The sequence below is a fragment of the Podarcis melisellensis genome (genome assembly GCF_964234715.1).
Source record: "Podarcis melisellensis genome assembly, chromosome: 3".
NCBI classification, from domain to species: Eukaryota; Metazoa; Chordata; class Lepidosauria; order Squamata; family Lacertidae; genus Podarcis; species Podarcis melisellensis.
In genome coordinates this window covers 4,160,775-4,177,164 of record NC_138530.1, presented here as the reverse complement: position 1 = coordinate 4,177,164, position 16,390 = coordinate 4,160,775, and the positions used below count along the sequence as shown (strand labels likewise).

At 48.9% G+C, this 16,390-nt stretch overlaps 1 protein-coding gene across 3 annotated transcripts in view; it reads right to left on the bottom strand.

The window, feature by feature from the left end:
* EXTL3 (exostosin like glycosyltransferase 3) overlaps positions 1-16,390 on the bottom strand; it is a 168,220-nt gene that overhangs the window by 84,319 nt on the left and 67,511 nt on the right. For 2 of the 3 annotated variants that reach the window (XM_081903866.1, XM_081903865.1), the window contains exon 3: positions 5,153-5,269. The exons of the other annotated variant lie outside the window; for it this stretch is intronic. The gene's annotated coding sequence lies outside the window, so the exon portion shown is untranslated. The remainder of the gene's footprint in view (positions 1-5,152; positions 5,270-16,390) is intronic. 3 annotated transcript variants of the gene reach the window in all.

Here is a 16,390-nt window from a genome sequence, read left to right as displayed (position 1 = left end):
GATCAAAAAAGATCAAGCTTACTAGCTGCTTTGCTTCTCAATATTCTCTGGTTGGCCTCTGTTATTTTCTCCTACCAATAGGGAACCTACGTAAGGACTCTATATGGGCTCTTGGATACCCCATAAGGGGAAAGGGGCAGGTTTTATTTACAACAAAAACAACACAGATAGAAATTTTTGTTGTTGTTTAGTCATGTCCGACTCTTCGTGACCCCCTGGACCAGAGCACGCCAGGCCCTCCTGTCTTCCACTGCCTCCTGCAATTTGGTCCAACTCATGCTGGTAGCTTCAAGAACACTGTCCCACCATCTCGTCCTCTGTCATCCCCTTCTCCTTGTGCCCTCCATCTTTCCCAACATCAGGGTCTTTTCCAGGGAAGATAGAAATTAAAAACAATTTAAAAGAGGAGCCCTCTCTGCTCAGCAGCAGCAGCAGGAGTCCTTAAGAGCCTGTCAGGTCCCACCCTAAGCCAGGTGGAGAGAGGCAAGGGCAGGGCCCTTCAGACCCTCAGCAGGCCTGAGTCAAAGAGAGAACCAGAGCAGAGAGTCTCCTACACCCCAACCCAGCACGCTGGATTTTGCTCTTTGCTCCAGACCAGCTGTCTGCACCCAGCGAAGGTGAAAATTGGTGGTTTGGCACCAGCTCTTCACACAAACTGCAGACGCAGAAGCAAACCTTTCAGCAGCTCGGCAGGTGCTTGGCTTCCCCTCCGAAGGGCATTTTATCAGCCATGTCCGCAAAACTGGTTCAGAGAAGAGGATAGAGCCCCTCACATTGGGAAAGGGAGAGCGAGAAATGAAGAAGGGGCCTGTCACTACCATCCTTGGCTGGATTTAAAGCTCTGGCGCTGTCTCCAAAGTGAGTTTCACCCCACACTTTCCGTCCTTGTTGTTCTCTGGATTTTAAAGCAAGGTCCACTTAATACTCTACACTTCTCTCTCTCTCTCTCTCTCTCTCTCTCTCTCTCTCTCTCTCACGCACACACACACACACACACACAAGCCCCACATCTCTGCTCCTTTCTTAGCCTTCCCCCCTCTCCCGGCCCACAAGACAAAGAGGTGGGGCAGGGAAGGAGAATGGAGGTCCGTGGGCACAGACTCAGACAACAAAAAGGTCATTATGAGGGACTCTGACCAAGTTCCAGAGCAGCTAACAGTGGCTCAAACAGCTGCACTGCCCTCTTGGTTTCCAGCTAAAAGGGGCTGGGTCCCAGATTCCTTCAAAATCATCCCTCCATTGGATCCTAACTGCCCACCACCAGGTCTTTTCCAGGGCGTCTTCTCTTCTCATGAGGTAGCCAAAGTATTGGAGCCTCAGCTTCACGATCTGTCCTTCCAGTGAGCTTCCAGTGAGCTCTGTCCTTCCATCTGCTCCCTACCGGCTCCCAATTAACTGCCCTGCCTGCAACAGCAACAGCTCCACTGAGGTCCATCTCCCTCTAGGTCCAGCCACTCAGGGACGTGGGGAGGCAGCCGGCAGCCCCATTTCCCCAAAGAGCAGTAAACTAGCAGATATAAAAGAGCAGCAGAGAGATATTAACCAGCACACCTAGGGCTCCTGCCCCCGGGGAGCCATGAAATGTGCTAATGCATGGGAGGAGGGGCTAAATAATGTATAGAGGCTGCTGCCAAGTGCTGTCAGAGAGGCTTTTATCATTGATCCGAAAGAGGGGCTGAAAGCGCTCCGTCACGGCACATTCCAAACAGATCCAGGGACGGAAGGAAGGGCCCATGCTGGATAACCCCGCCATGGATCACGTCTAGCTCCTTTCAATGCCAGCTTCCCTTAAGGATTCGGTTTTCCGATCACCTGGCTGTGACAACAAGGGTGCTAGAATGAGAAGTTACCTAATCACCAGCCTTTCCCCAATCTACCTAAAGAATCATGATCTCCTTCTCAGACACAGCCAGGAGGCAAGGAGACCATCTCTCTTAACAAGAAGTGGCACTGAAGTCCCTTCAGCAAATAAATCTGACCTGCAAGCTTTTATGAGAATCAGGGTCACGGGACCCTATTATGGCTCCCATTGTTAAAAAGTCTCTCTGGCTTTTCTCATTAGTTTCACTGTAGCTGCTCATCCACTGAGAAGAGTTGAACGGGAACGGCCTAGGTTGAAGCACCCCTCCAACATCCAGAATATACCAAGGCAGGCCATTCATTAGGTAAAGGTAAAGGGACCCCTGACCATTAGGTCCAGTCGCAAATGATTCTGGGGTTGCGGCGCTCATCTCGCTTTATTGGCAGAGGGAGCCGGCGTACAGCTTCTGGGTCATGTGGCCAGCATGACTAAGCCGCTTCTGGAGAACCAGAGGAGCGTATGGAAACACCCTTTACCTTCCCGCCAGATCGGTACCTATTTATCTACTTGCACGTTTATGTGCTTTCGAACTGCTAGGTGGGCAGGAGCAGGGACCGAGCAACGGGAGCTCACCCCGTCACGGGGATTCAAACCACCAACCTTCTGATTGGCAAGCCCTAGGCTCTGTGGTTTAACCCACAGCGCCACCCATGTCCCTTACAGGCCATTCATTAGTCCACCTCTAAAGGATGGCAACTCCCCGTGATATTTTTCCAAGCCTACACTGCATGTAGAAGAGGAGGTGATGCAGAGACAGGCCCACCTCCAGGAGTGCAAAAATCCAGGCACCCCAGTAGCTTCTGGAAGTGTAAAAACCGGACGCAGCATGTGGAGGCCAGGGCTGCTGCAATGGCAGAGAGGCACATTTTCCCTCTTCCTAGCCCCTAGAAAATCTCATCGGCTCGAAATTTAGCAAGAAGGGTTTGCGCCCCTGCCTATATGCATGGCCGAGTCCCAAAAGCAAGGCTCAGCATGGATCCTATTCTCTCCTAAGCCTCATCCTGAAAAGTTCGGCAGCCAGAACCTGTAAAGTCATTGACAGTCCAAGCTGTTGATAGTCCAAGCTGTTTCGCACAATAATTGTGTCCGCAAAGGCTAGACAATAAACACCCAGAGTGTGAAGGGAAGACGTGTATCTGTGGATTGCTGCAAGCGATCAGAGCTCCCCGGTGCATCGTTTTAGCATGTTTAGCATTCTTCTCCTGCCCTCCACGTTTTATGGATTTGTTGTCAGAAACATGTAAAATGTGGCAGGTCTAAGTGGCATAGCAAGCGAGTCCCAAGGACAAGTAAATCGTTTTATTTTACGTTGGGTCCCACTTCGTGGGCTGATCGTTGGACATGTAAGCGTACGCATTGAAGGGGAAGTGGCTCAAGGCAACAGAAACAGCGGTGCCCCCCCTCTCCCCCCCCCCGTTCTGCAGATTTTTGCCCCTGAGCTTTCGTTGCAAGCCTTTCGCCATTCGCAATATAGCCGTGTTATGGAACATTTTACTTCAGGGCAGATCAGCTGCTGAGCCTGGCCAGTTGACAATGTCAGCTCAAAAGCAAGGAGGAGCGCTCATCTCCATGTTAACACCTCCCACAGCAACGCTTCCACGTCAAAGCCCAGCCAACACAGCAGCAGCGGACTTGAAAATCCAGAATACTGCGTGCAGCTCACCTCCATCGCCCAAGGCTCCTTTCTCTTTTACGTTACGAGGCATATTCTTTCCTCTACCAAAACCACCTTCCCCACCTGCTTTGAGAAGACCACAACCAGGCCTCAAAGCAGCAAAACCTTTTGAACTCTGAGAGGGCCAGGACCTCTTGGGAACTGAGCACCGAGGCGTCTTCAAAGGAAGAAGGAAGAAAGGAAAAAAAGGATGTACTGTGGAGGGGAAAGCAAAGGATGTAAGGCCTAGATTGGAAAGGGAGCTTTCACAAATTTTGACACTGCCGGGATAGAGGGGGTGGCGAGCCATCAGACCCCAGACCCAAGGGCACGAAACAAAAATTGGTATTCTGTGGCTTACTAGGGTGCTTGGGTGTACCCTGTGGATTAAATAAGCACAACTTAAAAGGCTTGGCTCAAATGTGGAAGAACATCACGGAATTGCTACACACTTGATAAGCATCAGCTGAAGATATAAACAGATCCCCGAGGTCAAAAATAAGCGAGGGAGCCACGCAAGCTCTTATCTGTAGTGACTCATTCCCGAAAACACGCCAGGTCTTCGAATTATTAGAGGAAGGCTTGGGGGTTTCACATGCCACTGGGTGCTTCCTGCTACCCGTGCAGCGAGTGATCAGGACCAGAGCGAGTCTGCATAGAATGGCTTTCAGGAAAAGGCACTTTGCCTTCTTCCAAGGATGAAATTGGTGGGTGAAGAACCAGACAGGGCATGAGAACCTACAGTGCAGAGACATCCGGAATTAAGCCTCGAGATATGCTTTGAATGCAGGCTGGCTTGGGAATGGCTTGGGCCAGTTCCAGTTCACAGCCCGATCCCAAACACCTGCAATTCACTGTGGCTGTTGGTCCTAGCTGCCACGCTCCCTTACAATGCTGGGGACTCTTACATGAGCACCTATGCAAACATGCATCTGGGCGATGGGAGCCACTGCATGAAACCAACAGAAAGAGATTGTGGAAGGCTGGGAGGCTGGGAGGTGAATAATAATAATAATAATAATAATAATAATAATAATAATAATAATTTATTTATACCCCACCCTCGCCGGCCAGAGCCAGGCTCAGGGCAGCTAACACCAGTAAAATTACAGTAAAAACATAATAGGAAAGAAAAACCAATTTAAAATACAGGTTAAAATGCAATTTAAAAAGCAGCCTCATTTTAAAATTAGCTGATAAATCAAGACCATAAGGGGAGGGAAACATAAGGGTCAGACTGAGTCCAAACCAAAGGCCAGGCGGAACAACTCTGTCTTGCAGGCCCTGCGGAAAGATGTCAAGTCCCGCAGGGTCCTAGTCTCTTGTGACAGAGCGCTCCACCAAGTCGGGGCCAGTACTGAAAAGGCCCTGGCCCTAGTTGAGACCAATCTAACCACCTTGTGACTTGGGACCTCCAAAGCGTTGTCATTTGTGGACCTTAAGGTCCTTCGTGGGGCATACCAGGAGAGGAGGTCCCGTAGGTACGTGGGTCCCAGGCCTAAGCAGGAGGTGTGACTGTCCTATTCCAGCCAATCATCCTCCACGAACCTTGACTCTTTTCTTATGCTCAGGGAACCCCGGACATCCCTGCCACCATCTAGTTGGGCCCTCAAACCCCAACATCTCCCGCACTGTACCTTTTCACATTCTGCTCTTGGGCTCAGGCCCACAGTCTGCCGTCATCAGGGACGCACATTCCCCTCACCGCTCGACAACTTCGCAGCATGGAATGCCGATCTCCAGGGGTTTGCCTCCTGTTTAATACAAAACAAAAAGCGATGCTTGCTTAGATACAGACCGGAGGCTTTTTCCAAGAAAAGGTTCTGCCTCGGCGTGTCGGCTGGAAACAAGCCTGGCAGTCATTCCATCAATGAAAGGGGGAGCGGTGGGGGGAAATAATGAGCCTAGGTTGGGACACAGAGACCTTCCTTCATGACGGAGCTCAGCCAAGTGCAGAGAGGCTGGTTAAATTAGCGGGCAGAGGAAAGCCCCCTTCAATTCTCCGTGCCCTATACCCGATTCCATCACATGCCAAACTCCCTGGTCTCTCTGGCTGCAATATGACCTCAGGGAACCTTTCCAGGTGTACTAACTGGGGCAGATAGGAGCTATAGCCCCAAACACCTAGAGAACACCAGGCCTGAAGCGGCTGTCTTGAAGTAAGGGCAAAGTTGCACACATAGTGCACAGACTAGGACCCTCGTACCTATGGGACTACCTCTCCCGGTATGTCCCACGGAGGACCTTACGATCTTCAAACAAAAACATCTTGGAGGTCCCAGGCCACAGGGAGGTTAGGCTGGCCTCAACCAGAGCCAGGGCCTTTTCAGTACTGGCCCCAACAAAGAAAGTCTATAGACTTGATGGCAGGATTTAAACAAACATTCACATCATTAGTATTAGAAAATGTGTAGAAGAAAGAGAAATAATATGGTGTACTTATTTTCATCTTTATGTTTTTAGGTTTGATGTTACTGTATAAATATGTTATTAGTACTTTTTCTTTTAGGGGGTAGGAAGGTGGGTGAAAAGAGAAACAAACCAGAAGTTGGGGGAAGCCCTAGAGGGGAGGGAGGGAGGAATGCATAGTAAATGTTATGGATATGAGATGTATGAGATGAATGTAAAAGAAAACTGAATAAAATTAAAAAAAAAACCAACAACTTCAGTCTCAGGAGCCACTGCAAACCTAGGGAACAGAATCATAGAGTTGAAAGGGACCGTGAGAGTCGCCTAATCCAACCCCCAGCCCTGACACTCTGAGATTAAGAGACTCATATTGCTCTAACGAGTGAACTATCCCGTCTTCTTCACACAGTTGCAGAGGCAGTGGCGATGGGAGAAGGAAAAGCAGGAACCTGCGAGATCACCTCCTGAAGAGCAGAACACCACCCAGCACATCAATCCTACCGCTGCTAGAACTGTTTGACCTGCAAGAAGTATAAAATGCCTTTGTCAAGCGCAGGGGAAGCCAAAGCCATTGCCTCCGCTACAGCCTCTGCCAATCTGCTTAACTACTGATGGGTGCTTGCCTATTTCAAAGAGCCTCCATGCCCCCCGCAGAGGCAGAGTACGTGTTTTCCCATGGAGAGGACCCCAGCCTCAAATCCCAGCCTCTCCGGTTAAAAGGGCAGCAGGGAGCTCAACTGGAAAGAGAGATTATACGATACAGAGCCAAGTGGGCCGGCATCTGAACAGAAGCAGGCTCCAGCATCCCAGCTGTTCTGTGAAAGGCAGGCCACAGATTAGAAGCGGCGCACGGGTTGTCCTTGCAAAAGCAAGACTCTCCACGCAAGCAGAGCTCCTTCTCCTTCCATTACCGATAATCAGAGCATTGCAGCTGCGATACAGTTTCCCGGATTGCTATCAATAGCTGTAAACTAAAGGATCTTAAGCTGTTCCTTATCTGATTCATGCTCTCCCGAGTGCAACTTGCTGGAGAAAAACAGATCAAACGCTCCAGCCCAGTACGCTAATCTAAGTGTGGCTGACAAAGCACATTTAGGCACAGTTGATATTTCCCCCCACGGTTACCGTTGTTCTGCTTGAAAAGCTGGCGCAACACCTGTAGGATACCCTGCTTTTAACAGGAATTGCACACACAGCTGGAGATCAATATATAGGACTTGTCTCCTAAGGGCAACTATTGGCTTGGGTTTACAAACTGGCCCTAACTTGGAATGGCCATCAGCCCCCTGCTTTCCAGAGTGGTGCATGCTCTAGTTATCTCCCGCTTGGACTACTGCAATGCGCTCTACGTGGGGCTACCTTTGAAGGTGACCCAGAAACAGCAATTAATCCAGAATGCGGCAGCTGGACTGGGGACTGGGAGCGGCCACTGGAACCACATAACACCGGTCCTGAGAGATCTGCATTGGCTCCCAGTACGTTTCCAAGCACAATTCAAAGTGTTGGTGCTGACCTTTAAAGCCCTAAACGGCCTCGGCCCAGAATACCTGAAGGAACATCTCCACCTCCATCGTTCTGCCTGGACACTGAGATCCAGCGCCGAGGGCCTTCTGGCGGTTCCCTCATTGCAAGAAGTGAGGTTACAGGGAACCAGGCAGAGGGCCTTCTCGGTAGTGGTGCCCGCCCTGTGGAATGCCCTCCCTCCAGATGTGAAGGAAATAAGTAGCCATCTCATCTTTAAAAGACATCTGAAGGCAGCCCTGTTTAGGTAGGTTTTTAATATTTAATGCTGTATTGTTTTTAACACTCGACTGGTAGCCGCCCAGAGTGGCTGGGGAAACTCAGCCAGATGGGCAGGGTATAGATTATAAATTATGATGATGATGAGGAGGAGGATGATGAAGAAATGACTATGGGGTTAACCAGGAGCTACACTTTGGGTCCAACAGGCTCATCTGGAGTTTTGAGCGAGTGATGTGGGTCCCCACTTCCTCTGGTCACTCTCCTCACCCCTCACCCAGATCAGTCTCCTCCCCACCCGAAAGGAAGAGGGAAAGGAAGGGAACACGCCTCACTTTCCCAAGGGATCTTTCCCAAAGGCTAGAGGTTGTTGTTTAGTTTAGTGTCCGGCTCTTAATGACCCCCTGGACCAGAGCATGCCAGGCACTCCTGTCTTCCACTGCTTCCCGCAGTTGGGTCAAACTCATGCTGGTAGCTTCGAGAACACCATCCCACCATCTCGTCCTCTGTCGTCCCCTTCTCCTTGTGCCCTCCATCTTTCCCAACATCAGGGTCTTTCCCAGGGAGTCTTCTCTTCCCATGAGGTGGCCAAAGTCTTGGAGCCTCAGCTTCAGGATCTGTCCTTCCAGTGAGCACTCAGGGCTGATTTCCTTCAGAATGGAGAGGTTTGATCTTCTTGCAGTCCATGGGACTCTCAAGAGTCTCCTCCAGCACCAGAATTCAAAAGCATCAATTTCTCGGTGATCAGCCTTCTTTATGGTCCAGCTCTCACTACAGAAGAATTAACCTGAGCCTTGAGAAGCCAAAAAGCAGAATCCAGAAAGAGGGACGTTCTGCCAAATTCCTTCTTCAGCAACCACCTTCATTCCCTGTCTAAGGTGACCCCCATGACAGAGCGTGGGGCTGATAATGCCAAGGTTGCAGGTTCGATCCCCATACGGGACAGCTGCATATTCCTGCATTGTAGGGGGTTGGACTAACTTCATCATCATCACCATTTTATTTGTATGCCGCCTTTCCATAGTTGAAACTATGCTCAAGGCGGCTTACAACATGACAAGATTTACATGATTACATGCATAACAGAAGTCATAAACAATAAATAAAACACATCAAAACGTACACAACCAAATGGAAACAATTTCCACCTAAATCTTAAGATCTAAAACTAAAGATACAACAATAATATCAATAACAGCAACAGTTCTCTCAACGCCCCTGTAAACAATACTCCAGCCCAAGAATCCGTTCAACAGCCTCAGCTTTTGTAGCTGGAGTCAGTCCGCATTCCACTCTCCCAGGCCAGAAAGGCAGGGTGCAGGTCTTCCAGGGCTCACAGCCAAGACGGTCTCATTGAAAACAACACAGATAGAAATTAAAAACAATTTAAAAGAGGAGCCTTCTCTGCTGAGCAGCAGCCGCAGTCTCACCCCAAGCCAGGTGGAAAGGGGCAAGGGCAGGGCCCTTCAGACCCTCAGGAGGCCATCCTCCTGAGTCAAACAGGGAACCAGAGTAGAGAGTCCTCTACACCCCAAACCAGCACCTGGGTTTTGTTGTTTGCTCCAGACCAGCTGTTTGCACCCAACTTTTGTAGCTGGAGTCAGTCCGCATTCCACTCTCCCAGGCAAGATGGGAAAGGGCCAGCAAGGCAGGGTGCAGGGTTTTCAGGGCTCACAGCCAAGATGGTCTCGTTTAAAACAACACAGATAAAAATTAAATGCAAGGGCAGGGTCCTTCAGGCCCTCAGCAGGCAGTCCTCAGGTTCCCTTCTGATTCTACAATTCTGCGATTCTATGAAGTGCACCACTGTGCCCACAGGGGCTGTGTTGGCAATCTCTGCAAGAGTTGCTATTAACAGTTTGCAACAGCAACTGCAGAACAGCCACTGGCAAAAGAAACACGCAAGTTTGGAACCAGTAACTGGTGTGGTGTTTTGTTTTGTTTTTAGTTAAAACTGGGATTTAACATTTCACACAAATGATACAAGGCGGTGGAATCACAGAAGAAACTGTGACTGCTAATGGGTGGCAATAAATACTGGGAGGCAACGGATTCTTCTTTGTCAAGCGGTATCACCTCGCATGATCATCATAATCCCATCTGCACACTTCAATTTGGATTACAAATTACTGCGTTCACTCCTGAAAGCGCCCCATGGGATTTCCAATTTCTGGTTGCACTCATGCGTTCTCATGCTTCATTATCGCTTTTAATTTGTCAAATGCTTTTTGCGTCTTTCCACAGAGGACAAGGCCATGTTCTGCCTCCAACGCCGGAGACATTGGAATACTAGGAAGCCGGACTGGATGTGCCCTTGTCCCAATTCAGCAGCCTCTTCTTATGGCAACCATGACACAGAACCACAAATATTATCAGTTTACAATGGGAGAGGGATCTCGAGGGCAACTGCCCTTCTAAAGATAACAAAACCACGGAGGTTGAACACAGAAGATGGATTCCACTGTTCCATCCACTGAACCATAGCATTAAGGATCCAGAGAAAGGGGACACAGCAATTTTTTACAGACACTTAGCAATGCTTTCTGGTATTTGCAAATGCTTCCTTTACTCTTTCATAGGGGACGTAGTCAAAAGGTGTTTTCTTAGCGAAACACATAGCAGTGTCCCAAAGAACTCTGTGGTTTCCTGCCTTGCAAGACAGAGATGACTACTTCAGCAACGCAACATGGGAAATAATTACACCTGGGTAGTAGGTAACACAATGGAGGTCAAAAAGACAGAAACGGTACCCTAATCAAACACGATTATCGGGCGATAAAACTAATAATAATAATAATAATAATAATAATTTATACCCCACCCTCCCCGGCCAGAGCCGGGCTCAGGGTGGCAAACACCAATAAAATAAAATCACAGTAAAAACATAATAGGGGGAAAGAGGGGGGGACCCAATTTAAAATACAGGTTAAAATGCAATTTAAAATGCAGCCTCATTTTAAAATAGCTGATAAATCAAGACCATAAGGGGAGGGAAACATAAGGGTCAGACCGAGTCCAAACCAAAGGCCAGGTGGAACAGCTCTGTCTTGCAGGCCCTGCGGAAAGATGTCAAGTCCTGCATGGCCCTAGTCTCTTGTGACAGAGCGTTCCATCAAGTTGGGGCCAGTGCTGAAAAGGCCCTGGCCCTAGTTGAAACCAATCTAACCTCCTTGAGGCTCAGGACCACCAAAGTGTTGCTATTTGTGGACCTTAAGGTCCTCCGCGGGGCATACCAGGATGAGTGTGAATGTACCTGTTACCCACTAAACCAATTGGAATGATAAACAGAAAAAGGTTGGGGTTTAAATGGAAGATTCTCCGGCAGAAGCAGATTAGCATTTTTAATTAAAAGTGGGAGGGGGAACACAGAGAACCTCACAGGTGAACTGAACCCCAGGAGTCTAAAAAAGTTTCAAAGGAGCCGACCAACAGTGACACTGGTTCGCCCAAACACTTGCGTAGCCAATCCAGGCCAGACTGCAAATTTCATGTCAAAGCTTCCCTGGAACGCATCTCTGCTTTGTCAGCGAGCATTCGCATGTCAAGCTGTCTCCAGAGGTCTCCTCTTTGCCCCATCCTCATAGAGAGAGTCAAATCCCAAGGCAGGCTAATCGGGAGCAGCCTAAAAGGGAGCTTGCCTGCGAAAGACAAATGGCAAGAGGGAAGCAGAACGCAACACATTCAGGATGTTGATGTAAGCTGACATCGCTCGTCATTCCGGCTCATTAAGCCTGGCAGCGATTCTTCCCGGCCAAGGAGAAACGACTTCATCAAGGGAAAATTCCATCAACACCAACTCCAAAAGAGGGGAGAGGCCGTCCCCGTCCCCCACCCCACCCCCATGACAGGAGGTGGGGAGAGGAAGATGTGTGAGGGTGGGAAGAAGGGGGAAAGGAAAGAGGAGAGAGACCCTTTGCTGAGCAACAACCCAAGAACAATTATTCCTGGGAAGCGGCGGAGTCTGCTAGGGAGATAATTCAGAAGATGAAATACCCACGGTGCTGGTTCTCCGAGAGATGAGACCAGGCTGTTTGCAGGTTCACTGGAAGAGGCGTCAAGAGCTGAGCTGCCTTTTCCACGAAAGAGGGTAGGAGAAACGCACTTCTCGTAGGAAGGGTAGATTTCACAGCCACCCATCAGCTCCAGACAGGGTCCGGGTTTGCATCAGATCTGCTGCTTTTCTGTTTTCCTCGGAACGTAGGAAGAGACCAAAAAGCCCAGGTCCAGCATCCCACATTCTCCCAGTGGCCAACGAGCAGAACAGTAGTGCAACAGTGCGCTGGGCACTCATGTTCTAAGCGCACAAGCACAGCAGTTGCAATCGCTCCTTCCCTTCCGCCAACCTTCCCAGCGGAGACCCCAGACCTTCAACTGCGCAACCTCTGGGGGAGATGCAATCCTCTCCTGCCTTTCCAATTACAAGAGCTCTCTGCATGGGAAGCCGGCCGTGCAACCGTACGCAGTCGGTACAGGTCCCAAGCTAGCTCCTGTCATCCCTGCAAGTTGATGGGAGCAAGGGGGAAGAATCGCATTAAGAATACATGTCAGCGCTGCTATAGATATTAGTTTTGGGCTGACAGCAGGACGCGGATCACAACCGACTGGGGGCCGAGCTGCCGTGGGCCGTGACCGTTCCTGGCTCTGCCGCAGCGCATGCATGGCAGACAACATTTCTTGCCATTGGCGTCTCCGTGGCGCCGTGCCCACACTTCAGCATCGTTTTAGTCATTCCTGGCTTCCCGGCGCAGTGCGTACACCTGGGTAGGCGAACAGCAGAGAGAATGGCATGTTTCGGAAGGAGGCTAACACTAGTCCTCACCGCGGGATCACATTCACCCGGTGCTATACCAGCTGCACTGGCTCCCGGTGGAGTACAGGATCAGGTTTAAGGTGCTGGTTTTAACCTTTAAAGCCCTATATGGCCTACGGGACCACCTCTCCTGGTATGTCCCACGGAGGACCTTACGGTCTTCAAACAAAAACATCTTGGAGGTCCTGGGCCACAGGGAGGTTAGGCTGGCCTCAACCAGAGCCAGGGCTTTTTCGGCCGTGGCCCCGATCTGGTGGAACGCTCTGTCCCAAGAGACTAGGGCCCTGCGGGACTTGACATCTTTCCGCAGGGCCTGCAAGACGGAGCTGTTCCACCAGGCCTTTGGCCAAGGCACAGTCTGACCCCCTCCTTCGGTATTCCTCCCAGAACTCTAGCCCAATGGTTGCCATTAATTTGATTTTAGGTTGATTTTAGAATGAATTGATTTTAGAATGCATTTCAATTAATTGATTGTGATTATATGTAACTGTGTTATTTTTATTGTTGTTAGCCGCTCAGAGCCCGGCTTCGGAGGGCGGGATATAAATACATTTTTATTATTTTTATTATTAGTGGCAAGGCAGAAGTTGAGAACGATGGGAGGAAGCAGTGCTTCTCTAGCAAGCAGAGGAGGAGGAGGAGGAGGAGGAGGAGGAGGAGGAGGAGGAGGGGAAGAAGAAGAAGAAGAAGAAGAAGAAGAAGAAGAAGAAGAAGAAGAGGAGGAGGAGGAGGAGGAGGAGGAGGAGGAGGAGGAGGAGGAGGAGGAGTTTGGATTTGATATCCCGCTTTATCACTACCCGTAGGAGTCTCAAAGCGGCTAACGTTCTCCTTTTCCTTCCTCCCCCACAACAAACACTCTGTGAGGTGAGTGGGGCTGAGAGACTTCAGAGAAGTGTGACTAGCCCAAGGTCACCCAGCAGCTGCATGTGGAAGAGCGGGGAAGCGAGCCCAGTTCCCCAGATTACGAGTGCTCTTAACCACTACACCACACTGGCTCCCAGAGGTTAGACAGTGGCTGCATGGATTCCACCATCACCACTGTTCCACCACTCATGATACGCAAGTTCTTTCATTCCAGCTAGGACAGCTGCTATGAGGCCTGAGGGATGCCAGGACTCACCCAAAGGGGCAGGAATCTTAAGGGGTTGGTGGCCAAGCTGAGCCAGCAACAAGCTACTGAGCCCAGTACTCAGTTTTGCCCCATTTGGGCACAAGGAAGGACAATATGCAGCTCATATTCTTGCTCTTGGCACACCAGGCCCAAGAAACGGCTCCCTCTGAACCATTTGGACACCTGTTTTTATTATGCTCTATTGCAGCTGCTTCTTTCGAAAGCTCAGATTAGCTGGCAAAGGCTTTCCCTCCAGGAGCTGATCAGGCACACATCTCCTTGGCTTCATCAGAACTCTTGATACTGGAGTAGGACTTTCTTTCTGGCCATTCCTTGGCGCCGACAGAAGCTCTACACCAGTCCTTCTATCCAACAGACGCAAAGCTTGCCTTAGTTCTAGGACACCAAAGCTTTCGCTTTCAATTCTGCCATGGACTCGTGGAATTTCAGATGTTGTTGTTTAGTCGTTTAGTCATGTCCGACTCTTCGTGACCCCATGGACCAGAGAACGCCAGGCACCTCTGTCCTCCACTGCCTCCCGCAGTTTGGTCAAACTCATGCTGGTAACCTCGAAAACACTATCCAACCATCTCGTCCTCTGTCGCCCCCTTCCCCTTGTGCCCTCCATCTTTCCCAACATCAGGGTCTTCTCCAGGGAGTCTTCTCATACATCACTACTGGGAAAACCATGGCTTTTACTATACGGACCTTTGTTGGCAAGGTGATGTCTCTGCTTTTTTAAGATGCTGTCTAGGTTTGTTGTTGCTGGAATTTCAGATAGTGCTCCTTAATGGCATAATCTAACCCCAACAGGGTTGTTGGGAAAGCAGATGTTCACACTAGAAGAACTCCACGAAGAATACAGAGCACCAGGATTCTAGATTTTCATCTTCCTGTACAGGACAGGCATGATCTTTGTGTCACTTGCTTTAATGGAGGGGAATAATGTGTGTCCTACTACTGAACATCTAATCAACACAACACAAAGAGAGGTCAGGATTCTTCTCTCAATGCAAGCCTAACCCTTGTATGTCCACAGGCCAACAGAACAGTCCAAGGACACAAAGCCATGTGTCACCTTACTTTTACACAAGGACTCAAGAGAAGAAGCAAGCAAAATAATAAATTAATAAATTAATAATAATAAATTTTTATTTATACCCCACCCTTCCCAGTTCAGAAAACCGGGCTCGGAGCGGCTAACAACAAATTTAAAACAAAAAAAATTCCTTCCAGTAGCACCTTAAAGACCAACTAAGTTAGTTCTTGGTATGAGCTTTCGTGTGCATGCACACTTCTTCAGATACACACACAGTGTGCATGCACACTTCTTCAGATACAGATGCACACGAAAGCTCATACCAAGAACTAACTTAGTTGGTCTTTAAGGTGCTACTGGAAGGAATTCTTTTTGTTTTGACTATGGCAGACCAACACGGCTACCTATCTGTAACAAATTTAAAACACTTACTTGATGCAACAGAAAACAGCATAAAATACAGTATAAAACGTGAATAACAATAAATTCAGAATTCAAAAATCAGTTGAGGGGAAAAATCCATCCACTAAACATTAGATGATCACCAGGGCTAGCTAAATTAGTCCTATTTGGGACTAAAATGAGCCCACATCCAAGCAACAGCACAAACGATCAGCCCAACTGGATATAATAATAATAATGACAATAATAATGATTATGGTGATGATAATGCTAATTTATTATTTATACCCCGCCCATCTAGCTGGGTTTCCCCAGCCACTCTGGGCGGCTCACAACAGAATATTAGAAATGCGATAAAACATCAAACATTAAAAACTTCCCTAAACAGGGCTGCCTTCAGGTATCTTCTAAAAGTCAGGTAGTTTATTTCCTTGACATCTGATGGGAGGGCGCCACCACCGAGAAGGCCCTCTGCCTGGTTCCCTGTCACCTCATTTCTTGCAGTGAGGGAACCATCAGAAGACCCTCAGAGGTAGACCCCGGTGTCCAGGGTGGAGACGCTCCTTCTGATATATTTATTTGGATAAACTGAGCTTGGGGTAGGGAGGAGAGTCTACTTTGCTCGTGGGGGTTCTGCTTGATTCCCAGATCTGATCCAGGGGAGTTTTGGCAGCAGGCCTGACACCTGGGATGAATGCCCCACAGAGGGCATTCCAAGCCGTACAGAACGAAGGCCCCTGGGATCTACAATAGGATATCCTGCGGAAGCGAGAGAGTGCATTGTACGACACCCTGGGGGGGAATTACAGAGAGAAGAGGCCGTGCCGTTTCCCTTTCCTCACATTCATGCTGCCCAGGAGAGTCTTTTGCTTCCACTGCGTTGAAATCTGCCCCTTACCGCTCCCCCGGTCATCTTACTTGGCCTGGATCCGTTGTCAAAGCTCAACACTCTCCCACACCCCACAAATCCATGCATTAGAGAATCCATGCCTTTCCCATCAAACCCTCAGGCCAACGGTAAAAGACCCCAGCTACACATCCTCTCCTTCTCGTGTTACTCCCCCCCCCAAGATCCCATGGTGCATTCTGTTGTTTTTTTTAAAGATATTTATTGAAGTTTCCAAAAAGTTATATAAAAATAAAAAATGACAAAAATACAAACAAAACACATACAACAAGTATAATTTCAATCCCTTGTTTTCTTATACCTTACTTTCCCGACCTCCTCATACCTCCCCTTTCTGTATTCCAATTTCTAATTATTTAATTCAGCAAATCCCTCCCATAATTTCTATTGATTTTTAACCTTTCTTTTCTTAATTGCATATCATTACAGCTAGAACCCACTTAATTTCTAAACCAAC